The sequence below is a fragment of the Ictalurus furcatus genome, chromosome 15 (assembly GCF_023375685.1).
Source record: "Ictalurus furcatus strain D&B chromosome 15, Billie_1.0, whole genome shotgun sequence".
Lineage (NCBI taxonomy): Eukaryota > Metazoa > Chordata > Actinopteri > Siluriformes > Ictaluridae > Ictalurus > Ictalurus furcatus.
This window is the reverse complement of record NC_071269.1, coordinates 6,772,378-6,786,858: the sequence shown is the minus strand read 5'-3', so window position 1 is coordinate 6,786,858 and position 14,481 is coordinate 6,772,378.

The window sequence follows — 14,481 nt, the reverse complement described above, 5'->3', positions numbered from 1 at the left end:
AGATATAATTGAAAAGCTATGTAGATGTAACAGAAAATGAAACTATTATTTAACAAAACAAATGTGCTACATGTACTGAATGTTTTTAATTGAATTTAATTCATACTGGACTTTTATATACCAAAAATTATGTTACATTTACTTCTTTTCTTCTTTTTTTTTTTTTAAACCATATTTACCCTTTACTCCAGGAGTACTTTACTTTACATGAGGTCAATCTATCTAATGAAACCAAATAAACATATGTCACAGCTCAGTCAGATCAGAACTCAAATTCCCAAGATGCAACACTCACTTCTCATGCACGCATGCGCTCACCATCCCCGGAGTTCTGATCAGACACACCTGGCACCAATCACACACCCACACTCTCACCGCTAGTACTTAGGGAAGTCATTCACCCAGAATCTATGCGAAGTATACGCTCAGTCAACTCGTTTCTCTGCGTTACCAAGCCGTTCTAGTTAGTTTGTCTTCTTGTGATCCTCGACCCTTGTTTCCGGTTTCAACTACGCTCTCTGCCTGACCCCGTTTGTGTTGTTCGTCCGATCGCTTGACCTTTGCCTGTCTTACGACTATGTTTCTTGTACTTCCCGATACCACGCTCTACACCTGCCACCCGCTCCTGCTTCCGTGCCGATTCGAGGTTCGTGACAGAATACTTTGCCTTCCAATGGAAGCAGCGGGAGATCCCCGTTGGCCGCAAGCCATCGAGGGACATGGCCGGATGATTAGTGACCATGATCACCGTCTTGCAGACTTGACTGAGCAGGTAGCTCGGCTAAACCAAGCCGCGCAGCTTTCTACGGCACCGACCACACGCTTACCTCCCACTCCAGCGCTGGAGAAGTACGACGGAGATCCGGCACGCTGCCGAGGTTTTTTACTCCAGTGCTCCCTGTTTTTTTCCACGTGCCCAGACATGATGGAGAATCGGAAAATAATCCACTTCATGGAACTCTTAACCGGGAGAGCTCTCCTCTGGGCCACCGCGGAATGGGAACAAGAAGGGAACGTCATCAGCACGTATGATCAGCTGACATCACGTTTCCGCACTGTATTCGATCATTCTCCAGACAACCGGGAGACTGGGGAGGAATTATTATCCTTGACGCAAGGATCACGTTGTGTGGCGGATTACGCTCTCGAATTTCGTACTGTGGCCGCTAGGAGTGGATGTAATCAACCAGCTCTAAAGACTATGTTTCGCCGGGGATTAAATGCCGATATCGTAACGGAGCTGGCGTGCCATGATGATCAGCTGACTCTCGATTCACTCATCAACGTAGCTATACGTCTGGATCGTTTACTATGGAGCCGCCGCGCCATACGCAGCGATGTGGAAGCACCAGCGTCTGAGAGCCCTAGTGAACCCATGCAGCTGGGACAGACTCGGGTGAGCATGCAGGAGAGAGAACGACGGCGCCGTGAACATTGTTGTTTCTACTGCGGCGAGAAGGGCCACTTCGTGCACCAATGCCCTCTCAAACAGTGCTCTACCCGAGGGGAAACCAAATCTGCCAAACAACCTCAGCCAGGGGTGAGTTTAGAACCCACTGCCCAGTACTCAGTTCAGTCTGCGTTCGTATTACCAGTTATATTAGAATACTCAAGCATTTCCTGTATTTTAGAGGCGCTGATCGACTCTGGAGCGGCGGGGAACTTCATTGACCAAGAGACCGTACTCCAATATAACATCCCCGTTCGTCCTCTCAGCACCCCCTGCCGTGTCCAAGCCATAGATGGAGCCCCCATTGGAGATGGTTTAATCACCCACTGCACCGAACCCATTAACCTCCGCACCAGCGCTCTTCATCAGGAGAAAATTACGTTCCATGTCATTGTGACGGCACGGCATCCAGTGGTTCTCGGTGTTCCTTGGCTCGAACATCACAACCCACAAATTTCATGGAATCAAAGGGAGATCACTCGCTGGTCAGCTCACTGCATCAATCACTGTCTCCAAGTCCCTGTGATCTCCTTAGCATCCACATCCGTTGAGAGCCCTGACAAGGCGGACAACGTTCTGATCCCCAGTGTTTACCACGACCTCATTGAAGTATTCAGTAAGAAGAAGGCTAGTGGACTACCTCCTCATCGAGATTACGACTGCGCAATCGATTTGCTTCCAGGCACTACACCACCACGAGGGAGAGTCTATCCGTTAACGGTAACTGAACAAAAAGCCATGGAGGAGTACATTCAGGAAACGTTACACCAAGGTTATATACGACCATCTACTTCTCCAGCATCCGCGGGTTTTTCTTCGTAGAGAAGAAGGGAGGAGGTTTACAACCATGTATCGACTACCGAGGACTAAACCGGTGTTGCGTCAAGTACCGTTACCACTACCTCTAGTACCAGCCGCTCTGGAACAATTGCGCACTGCCACCATCTTCACAAAGCTGGACTTACGCAGTGCATACAACTTGGTGCGGATTCGAGAAGGAGATGAATGGAAGACTGGGTTCAGCACAACTTCAGGTCACTATGAGTATCAGGTCATGCCGTATGGGCTTTCTAACGCTCCCTCGGTCTTCCAATGTCTAATCAACGACGTGTTACGTGACATGCCGGGATGCCATGTGATCGCCTACATAGATGACATTCTAATATATTCTGACTCCCGCGAGGAACATGTTTACCACGTCCGCCAAGTTCTACAACGACTGCTCCGTCATCAGTTATATGTCAAAGCTGAGAAATGCGAATTTCATAAAACCACCATTGCGTTTCTGGGATACGTCATCAGCCCCGAGGGGATCTCCATGGACCAAGAAAAGGTCCAAGCAGTAGTAAACTGGCCCCCACCCACGACGATCAAGGAACTACAGAGGTTTCTGGGGTTCGCGAACTTCTACAGAAGGTTTATTAGAAATTTCATTGCCATCGCCAACCCCCTCACGTCCCTGCTAAAGGGGAAACCCAAACGTCTATCATGGAAGCCAACCACCCAAACCGCCTTCGACAAGTTCAAGAAAGCCTTCACTACTGCACCCATCATCAAACATCCGGACCCATCCAGACCGTTTATAGTGGAGGTGGATGCGTCAGAAACCGGAGTAGGAGCCATTTTATCCCAGCAATTCGGAGAGAAGCCAGAGCTCCATCCGCTGGCATTCTTCTCGCGAAAGCTTTCCCCCGCTGAGAGAAACTACGATGTGGGAAATCGTGAACTCTTGCCAATTAAGTTAGTGCTGGAGGAGTGGAGACACTGGTTAGAGGGGGCTACACATCCCTTTGTCATCTTCACAGACCATAAGAACCTGGAGTACCTTCGCACTGCAAAGCCACTCACACCCCGCCAGGCCCGATGGGCCCTGTTCTTCACCAGGTTTCATTTCACGTTATCCTACAGACCAGGGTCCAAGAACATAATAGCTATGCCCTGTCTCGTCTCGACCACACAGAACGTGTCAACGAGCATGAAGAGTATATCATCCATCCTTCATGTATTATCAATGCGCTAGAGTGGGATCTGGACCAGGAGCTAGAGCAGATTCCCCATTCACAAGTGCCCGTAAAGTGTCCCCCGAACAAACTATTTGTACCCACAGAGTACCGCCAAGAACTCATCATCTGGGCACACACGGTACTCGGTACAGGGCATCCAGGGGCACAGCGCACACACCATCTCCTAAAAGAGAAGTACTGGTGGTCCAATATGGAGGGAGATATACACAAGGTGGTGACATCCTGTTCATCTTGCGCACAGAATAAGGTACCTCGGACCCTAACCAGCTGGGAGGCTAAAGCCCTTACCCATACCCGAACGCCCATGGTCCCACATATCCGTAGACTTCACAACGGATTTGCCAAAATCCCAAGGAAATACCACAGATCTAGTCAAAGTGGACCGGTTTTCCAAGTCCGTACGTTTTATTCCATTACCTGCTCTCCCCACCGCCTTCGTGACAGCCAAACTTCTATTCCAGCATGTTTTTAGATATTACGGCATTCCGGAGGAGATTGTCAGTGACAGGGGCCCGCAGTTTACTTCCAGAGTGTGGTCCAGCTTCATGACTAAGATGGGAGTAACAGTGAATCTCACCTCCGGATATCACCCACAAGCCAATGGACAAGTTGAACGAATCAATCTGGAACTAGGGCGATTCCTCCGTACTTTCTGTGCCAATAACCCAGAAGATTGGAGCAAGTTTTTGCCATGGGCCGAGTACGCCCAGAACTCACTACGTCATTCGGCTACCAATCTTACTCCTTTCCAGTGCGTACTAGGTTACCAACCCCCACTGTTCCTGTGGAACGTGACCCCCACCGCAGCTCCTGCCGTTGACCAATGGTTTGAACGTAGCGAGCGTGTCTGGGCTGACACCCACCGACGCCTGAAAGAGACCACAGACACATACAAGCGCAAAGCAGATCGCCACCGCAAAGAACACCCTAATTACCAACCAGGCGATAGGGTGTGGTTGTCCACAAGGGACTTAAGACAAGCTCATAGCTGTAAAAAACTAACGCCAAGATACACAAGATACACAAGATCCTCAAGCGAGTCAATGAAGTCACTTACCGTCTGGAACTGCCACGACACAGCCGCATCTCCCCCTCATTCCACGTATCACGTCTCAAACCTGTTATCAACGGTCAATTAGCCACCGAAGTACCATCTGAAACTCCTCCGACCCCTCTGGAAATTGATGGACAACCGGCTTACCGTGTCAAGAACATCCTCAAATCTAGACACGGGAGAGGCAAGCTGGAGTATTTGGTTGAGTGGGAGGGTTATGGACCTGAGGAACAATGCTGGGTTCCCAAGCAGGATATACTGGATCCACAGCTTACTAAAGACTTTCACGCAACTTATCCTAATCTCCCTGGTCCACGACCCCGGGGGAGGCCAAGAAAGAACTCGGCTCCCGGAGTGAGCCCTTTGGGGGGGGTTCTGTCACAGCTCAGTCAGATCAGAACTCAAATTCCCAAGATGCAACACTCACTTCTCATGCACGCATGCGCTCACCATCCCCGGAGTTCTGATCAGACACACCTGGCACCAATCACACACCCACACTTTCACCGCTAGTACTTAGGGAAGTCATTCACCCAGAATCTATGCGAAGTATACGCTCAGTCAACTCGTTTCTCTGCGTTACCAAGCCGTTCTAGTTAGTTTGTCTTCTTGTGATCCTCGACCCTTGTTTCCGGTTTCGACTACGCTCTCTGCCCGACCCCGTTTGTATTGTTCGTCCGATCGCTTGACCTTTGCCTGTCTTACGACTACGTTTCTTGTACTTCCCGATACCACGCTCTACACCTACCGCCCGCTCCTGCTTCCGTGCCGATTCGAGGTTCGTGACAACATAAAGCAACTGTATACACGCTAACACTTTTTAATTAAGCATTTATATGTCAAATTTCAACCTGGCTTACTTTCAATTCAGTGATCTGAATCGAACAAACCTGTATGGATTGTTCCAAACCTGTATGACTTTTATCTTCATTGGGACACAAAAGGAGATGTGAGGCAGAACGACAGAAGATGCCCTCAGTCACCATTCACTATCACTGCATCTTTTTTCTGTAAAATAAATGAATGTTGAGTGAGACTGAATGCTCGGTCTCCTTTTGTGTTCCATAAAAGAAAGACATACAGGTGTGGACAACATTAGTGATAGTAGATGACAAGTAGATGACAGGATACCTTTATTCGTTATCACCATGACAATAAAAGTGCAGAGCATTTAATCACCGGAAGACTGCAAGCCAATTAAAACACGGTATATGCTAATATTTGTTCACAACCTCTTCTCAAATAGTTTGCTTTGACTTTTATTTGAGTCATTTCTCAATAAGGTTTTCTTTACCATTACTTTAAAATAATTACATTTAATTGATTATATTGGTTGCGGGGGGGGGGGGGGATACAAAGTAAAGTGATAATTATAGAATGATTTATTATTTAATTGTCTATTAGTATTTTCTATGATTATTTCTATTTTTACACCTTGTTGTTAGGTGTTTGTAGACATGAGGACCTTTCAGGCTGACCACACGTTCACGTTGATAAAGCATCGAGTCGTTGACAAAATGATCAAAATCTTATCGTGACTCAGAGGCACTTTCGTTGCTCTGAGGTTCATTGTGCAACTCAGTACCACAGAATTTTCACAAGCAGGTGAAGATCCGAACAGGGCGAGGTGTAAAAAAAATCAGCTGAGCTGATGAATAGAATGATGAAACGAAACACGTGACACAGTGATGCCGTGCAAGGACATGTCCTGAAATCAAGCACATTTCCTGGTGACTACAAAACGGTACCCAGTCTCCCCGCCAGTTAGGTTAATTTGGCTGTGGTTGAAATATAATTACAGTGAAATGGGTGCGATTTCTAAATAATTGTTGACACAACCTACTCACGTCATGCAAAGGCTTGTCAATGTCTTATGCCGATATATCGTATTAGAAGACTTGCCAGCATATGTTTGTAAAAAGTTGTCACCTTTTGTTCGCTTTAAGTTATTCAAAATCTAAGGAATAAAAAAAATAATAAAAAAAAAATTAACGTTTAAAGGATACACACAGAGTCTCCGTAACACATCTCGAAGCCTGAAATAAATCTTGTATAAAGCAATGCTGAGTGATTCATGTGAGGCTTTTGTCAAAACCCATGACATGAAATTAAAGTTCTAGAAAAATACAGTGTATTGCTTTGTCTTTATGGCAGGGCTTCTCAAACTTCTCTACAAGAAGCAATGGCTAACTAGCTAGCTAGCTAGTATCATAACTAGCTAGTTAGCCATGGCTACTGGTAGAGCGTTAACCGTAACCATTGAAATCTTCCTTGTGAATTGAGTAAATGTAAGTAGAGCTGAATAACTACATTTACTACCGTGACATATAAAATTGAGTAGATATAATTAGCATCCTAAGTCAATTCAATAGCAACCCTGAGTGAAAACCACTAAAAAAATGAGTAGATATAATTGAAAAGCTATGTAGATGTAACAGAAAATGAAACTATTATTTAACAAAACAAATGTGCTACATGTACTGAATGTTTTTAATTGAATTTAATTCATACTGGACTTTTAATTACCAAAAATTAATGTTACATTTACTTCTGTTCTTTTTTTTTTTTAAAACCATATTTACCCTTTACTCCAGGAGTACTTTACTTTTCATGAGGTCAATCTATCTAATGAAACCAAATAAACATAAAGCAACTGTATACACGCTAACATTTTTTAAATTAAGCATTTATATGTCAAATTTCACCAGTATAACATGAGCTTGAATCTAAATTCAACCTGGCTTACTTTCAATTCAGTGAGCTGAATCGAACAAACCTGTATGGATTGTTCCAAACCTGTATGACTTTTATCTTCACTGGGACACAAAAGGAGATGTGAGGCAGAACGACAGAAGATGCCCTCAGTCACCATTCACTATCACTGCATCTTTTTTCTGTAAAATAAATGAATGTTGAATGAGACTAAATGCTCGGTGTCCTTTTGTGTTCCATAAAAGAAAGACATACAGGTGTGGACAACATTAGTGATAGTAGATGACAAGTAGATGACAGGATACCGTTATTCGTTATCACCGTGACAATAAAAGTGCAGAGCATTTGATCCCCGGAAGACTGCAAGCCAATTAAAACACAGTATATGCTAATATTTGTTCACAACCTCTTCTCAAATAGTTTGCTTTGACTTTTATTTGAGTCATTTCTCAATAAGGTTTTCTTTACCATTACTCTAAAATAATTAATTTTAATTGATTATATTGGTTGGGGGGGATACAAAGTAAAGTGATAATTATAGAATGATTTATTATTTAATTGTCTATTAGTATTTTCTATGATTATTTCTATTTTTACACCTTGTTGTTAGGCGTTTGTAGACATGAGGACCTTTCAGGCTGACCAAACGTTCACGTTGATAAAGCATCGAGTCGTTGACAAAATGATCAAAATCTTATCGTAACTCAGAGGCACTTTCGTTGCTCTGAGGTTCATTGTGCAACTCAGTACCACAGAATTTTCACAAGCAGGTGAAGAACCGAACATGGCGAGGTGTAAAAAAAAAAAAAAAAAGACAGCTGAACTGACGAATAGAATGATGAAACGAAACACCTGACACACTGATGCCATGCAAGGACGTTAAATTGTTATGGATTGTTCCAAACCTGTATGACTTTTATCTTTACTGGGACACAGAAGGAGATGTGAGGCAGAATGACAGAAGATAACCTCAGTCACCCTTCACTATCACTATCTTTTTTCTGTAAAATAAATGAATGTTGAGTGAGACTGAATGCTCGGTCTCCTTTTGTGTTCCATAAAAGAAAGACATACAGGTGTGGACAACATTAGTGATAGTAGATGACAAGTAGATGCCAGGATTTTTAAAACTTCATAAAGAAATGTTACCCTTGAAAACAGAACACAGAGAAATATAGTGGATAAATAGTTTTCTTTCTCAACACTGTAAACCCGGATAAGTTGAATGTACTTAAAAATTTGAGGAAAGTGGTTAGTAGTTATATCATACACTTTTTGTCAAACTGTCAATCAAAGTAGTGTGTTTGATAATTTATGGCCCCTCTCTTTCCCTGACTGACAGGTCTGTAGGTACACTTTAATTTATGACAGGTCTGGGGGGTAACACTATCCACTGTATCAGTGGGTCAATCTGGCTAATTTGTGTCTGGTAGTGGTGGAGAGGGGTGTGTGTGGGGGGGGAATAGTCCCCCTCAAAACAAAAGGTGTTTTTGTTAATGGGTTTGGTTTTTTTGGTTTGGGTGAAATACGTCTGAAAAGAAATAATGTTTTAATATGGGCATGTGTTTGTGTTACTGTGTGGGGTTATTTCGTTTGTGTAAACACATTGTTAGAAAAGCATTATGATTGAAATGTGTACATATATGAGTAGAATATTTGTTTTGTGAAATAAATGAAAACAAATGTTGATTACGTTTAGGGAGGCTGGTCTGCCTTTGAATAAAAAAGTTTAGGAGGTAAAGCGTTTTTTTAAAAAATAATCTGTTTAAAAGAATCGCGTGAATTACATACCTTATGAAACATAAACCTTTAGGAACTAAAAAGATTAAAAGAGTTGTTTAAAAAGAAATCCGTATTACATGTCTTCCAAAAAAAACCAAAACCACATAAAACCTTTAGGAGGTAAAAATGTTTAAAAGAGTTGTTTAAAAAGAATAGCGCGTATTACATGACTTCTAAACAAAGATCCTTACGAGGTAAAAATGTTAAAGTGCTCGCTAAAAGAATCTTTTGTTTTCAATGTTTTCAACTAGGAGATAAGTTTTTTTGGTTTTTTTCCCAGAGGTGCATTCCATTCGCTGTGTTAAGCGTTAATGAGTTAAACCGAACACACCTCATTCTCTCGCTAAACCCCGCCCACACATAAGTGTTTTCAGACACATCTCTCTCTCTCTCTCTCTCTCTCTCTCTCTCTCTCAACACGCCCATACAAGTGTTTTCATCGTAGACAGTACGTTCTGTCAAGCTGTCAATCGTAGAGGTAGAAGTAGTAGGGCTAATTTATGGTTTGTGTTTTTCCTGACCGACAGTTCTGTAGGTACACCTAATTTATGACCAGGGGTGGTGGGGGTCGTGGGGGTAACCCTATCCACTGTATCAGTGGGTCATTTTGGCACCTGTATGTCTGGGTTGTGTCCTTCCTTTCCTGGGGGTGTGTGTTTTGTGTATTGTGGGGGATCTCCCCCAACAAATGTGTTTATGTTAATGACACTGTTGTGAAACGTGTTTCTCCCTGAATTAATCACACACAATGTATATATGTATACCTTTTTGTGGTATAAGAGAATGTTTCTTCCTGAAATTACTTTTGTGGTATTGTTTTATTTTGAAGCTTAAGGATGGTTTAGGTGAAATATGTCTGAAAAGAATATCAATGTTTAATTTGGGCATGTGTTTTTGTTACTGTGTGGTTTATTTCGTTTGTGTAAACACATTGTTAGAAAAGCATGATGGTTGAATGTGAATATATATGAGCAGAATGTTTGCTTGTGAAATAAATGAAAACAACTGTTGATTACGTGTTTGGGAGAACGGCGTGACTTTGAATAAACATTCACTGAAATAAAACCCCTGAAATAGATAAACCATCGATATGGCCAAAGAAATGTAAAAAATGTTTTTTACATACATTCTAAACATAAACCTTTAGGAGGTAAAACGTTTAAAAGTGCTGTTTAAAAGAATCGTGTGTTTTGTTTCAACTATAAACAAGATTTTGGAAAATGGTTCGCCAACGAGGATACTTATACAGAACTGCCGTTAAATACATACGATTTTGTCTATGCTTTGACATCCCATGTCCCCACTGGCTGACAGTCAAGTCGTGTACATTTAGGCCCTCTGTAACACTGTTTGATCTGAATGTGTGATCTTTCCTGGCGGTTGTCTGTCTGTGTGTGAGAGAGACATGTGATTTCTGGGGGTTTTGCTGACCAGAATGCTTACAAATGGGTTTATGTTAACGAATTAAGGAGAGAGTCGTGCGTCTCAGTGCTTAAATAATGGTTAAGAAGTTGTAGTTAAAACACAGAAGAATCTCTGCAACTTTCTGTTACAATGTCTGCTCCGAGAAATCCTAATACCCCTAGAGGAATGCTGTGTATTCACCAACAAGAGGACCTGTTGAAATGAGAGAGGACCTGACTTCTGTCCAAGAAAAAAAAACAAGATGTTAGTTTGGCTATTTATTCATGAAGATATTGTAAAGACGTTGTTGTTTAACCCTGAGCAGGGCGTCAACAACTCCAAAGATCGTGTCTCAAGGCCGAGGGTTTTTTTAGGAGGTAGAAAGACATTTAAAGATGACGTTTTAAAAGAAATGGGTGTTTCGTCCATAATGGTAAAAAAGAAAAAATGGTTGTACTGCAATGTGAAATAAATCGGTGGAGACACACTGAGTACATTTCTGTTCCACAGTCTATAAGGATCCCCACCATTAATGTAGTGTGAAAAATGTACATACCCCCCGTGACTTCATTAGTTAAGGTTTAAACATTTTTATTTTGTGATGGCAGAAAGACAAAACTGTTGTACATTTGGTATATGGTGATTTTAGAATTAGACCCCAACTGTCAAATATGTTTTGACATAGAATGTGAATTGCTTTGTCAGGCAAAGAGCACGATGGTATGGAAAGAGTATGATGAGGTGATCTAATGCTTAGGAGTTCTACAGTACTTTGACTTGGGAACATTCCAACATGGCCCTCAGAGAGGCATTATCTAAAGTACATATATATATATAATATAGATCAAATCACCAGTATGTCTTTACCCACTCCTGATCTGGAGTCAAAATGATTACTGTTTATTTCCTTGTATGGGTTTATGACAGTGAGCAGTCATATACACTATAAGCCAAAGTTATAGAAACAGGAGAGTTATTTGTAAAGGTTTCAAAATATTTTAACAGTTGAGGCATATTTCAACAGAACAGAATATTAGACATTTTGTGTAAACTAGGGTAAAAAAATTCTCTGAAATATATCGGTGAAAATATTTTACCGTTTTAAAGGCATCATATTAGTAACGATAGTACAGTCTTTGATGATAAGTTACAAACTCATACTTTAAAACAAGTTGTTTAGGAGCATCTCAATCTGGCAAATAACTTTTATTCCATTTAGGCATGCAATAAAAGTTAATAAACAAATTAGGAAGAAATGACTTGTACACTACTGCTGCGGATATTAAGTCAAACCATTTTGTTCAAACTTCAGTGTGATCCATAGAATAGCAGAAACTTATGGCACCTTATGAATACCATGTGAAGGATTAAGTTGACTAGTCACTTACAGTTACAAAGACATATCCTTGTGCAGGATCACTTTCGCACCAGCATTGCCCACTGACACGTCTTCTACCATGTCAACTTATAAGAAAAGGCAAAAAGTAATATGAGATGTATAAGAATATATTTGATCAAATATAAGACATTATAATGAAAAAACATAATAATATTATTTAACAAGGTCTTCCAATCAACCCTCTTAAGTGTAAGAGCATTATCAGTATTGTACGGCAGTTGGGACAGTAGTTAGCTTTCAGATGTCAGATGAAAGACAACTTTTTGAGTCACAGTGCCAAACTACTGGCAGAATATTTTGATCCTTCTTTTTCAGCGTGAAGGACTGGCATTTATTTAATAGACAGATGGCACAGCCGTATACTTGGTCAGAGGATTTTTTAAAAGAAAGGTTCATTGTTTATATACACTAGTAGACTAGGCTTGGTTGTCTAATGGACAAATATCAAGAGCAGCATTATCAACATGGCGTTGAGTATCACCAAAATACTGAACTGTTACTTGATCTTTGTTCATCAGACAACCAAGCCTAGTCTACTAGTGTCCTGGAGGACAATGTTGGAACACTGAATGAGTTTGACAGAACATTCTTTCAACCTCAAATTAGACAGTTTTAAAACATGCAGTTAGAAGTGTCATGCCCTCCTCCAGCAATCTCTAAACTTGTTCTGCTTCCACATCCTTCTGTTTACTGACTCCTGACTATGGCTATCACAGATAGTTGTGTGTTCGTGTAATTTTGTGCAGATGCATGTTGTGGTATTGCGTTTATGTTGTCTAAGAATCTGATTAGTCAGTTATAGGATGCATTTGGGTGTGTTAATTAACTGCAAATAAAGTTTTTTAGTTTACTGATTTTCATTCACTCAGCTCAAGCAGGTCATTCCTGCTGATATCATTATTACTACTTTATATGCCATGTCTTTATCTCCACCATCTCTCAAACAAAGTGATCCCCATGTATTGCCTAACCCTAACCTTAATGAGTGTACCTCCTCAAAATCCTTGTGGCCAGGCTGAACTGCAGGAAGGAATTGTTAACAAGATGAGGTTACGGCCTGAATTACCAAGTGGGGGTAGTGTAGTTACCTGAGCTACTCAGCTACTCTGAGAGCTACAGTACAGTAATGAGTTTATCTATATTTACTCAAACCCCTATACAGGAATAGTAAATTGGTGTGTGATTTCATGAAAAGAAAAGTAGGTTATGTGTGCATAAGAAACAGAGAAAGACCATTTTCTGAAAGGAGTCACATGAAAAGATTGCAAATTGCTAATTGTTTGCCTGTATTTGGACTGCTGGGTGCCAAACCTCATGAAATGTGCCTCTGTTGCTATAAAGTGTCATTATAATGCAAATTAGTTCCATCAATGAATCATCATGCTGTAGAGATTTGTTAAGTCAATTACATCACATACACATCACATGAAGAAAAAACTTAACTCCATACATTAATACATTAGATGTATTGTAGACTAGCATTACTGTCTGAAAATTAAGCTTAATTTCTAAGCAAAATGCTCAGGTACCGGTCTAATACACAACTCCCGAACTATTGTGGATGTTTAAAACTAGTTGTATGTAAAAGCTTGTTCAGAGAACTCCGAGATATAATTCCACAGCCTGTGATGAAAATATGGAAACACATGCCATGTAAAAAGTCATGACAATGAACTCATTAGTCTTATCTGGACTTCTGATACTTTTCTGGTTTAACAGATCATGGCCCTGTATGGTCACATTCTGTGTTTTGTTGTTCATAGATGGAGGAGGGTATGCCCCGGATTATATGGAATCCTTGGTGCCAAGGTTTGTGGCACATTATCTCCAATCATGGGAAACCTTTCATATCACAAATTTGCTCAGATTTTTAAAATAAATTAATTTAGTTATTTATCTATTTTTGCAATGCAGATTTAATGGATATATTTTGTGACATCAATCACACGCAGAACATATTTTTAACATGAATCCACCAAAAGAGTGTTCAAGTTCATTTGAAAAATCATCATCATTACAAATGCAGTAAATTACAAGAATATTGAGTCACCAGCCACTGTTCCACACTGTTTCATCTACTTGGTTTTCATATGGTTCGTATCCATCATTGCAAATATTATAAATTTCATTTCAAATATTCCTGTATGTCTTGCCTCTGCACACAATATCATACCTTCTGTATCTGCATGTGAGTGTTTATTTTAAATGGAGGCATAATGCCTAGGGAATCGGTCATCAATTTCTTCTGAAGACATCTGTGGAAGAAATAGCCTTAACATGAGCTTCATTTCTTAATTGAATGTGAATTTAATCATAGATATAATCTAAATAGGTGATGTGTTTTTATTTTCCTTACTCCGGAACTGCCTGATCTTTGAAGATTTGACATGTTTGACTTGCTTTTCAACTAGGGTGCCGGTGGAGCGCATGGTGAAAATCCATGTTCCTACATTCATACGTTATTATTAGATGACAGACTTTCCTAGGTTGAAGGTACTTCATAAAAAAATCATAATGAAATGAATTTTTTTTAAAAATCTGAATATGAAAATGAATCAAGACAGATCCAAATAAACAATAAAGTTCCAATGAACAGTAAAGCTACATGTTCTCTTCCTCTAACTTGTTCAGTACTCATAATACAGATTAAATACGT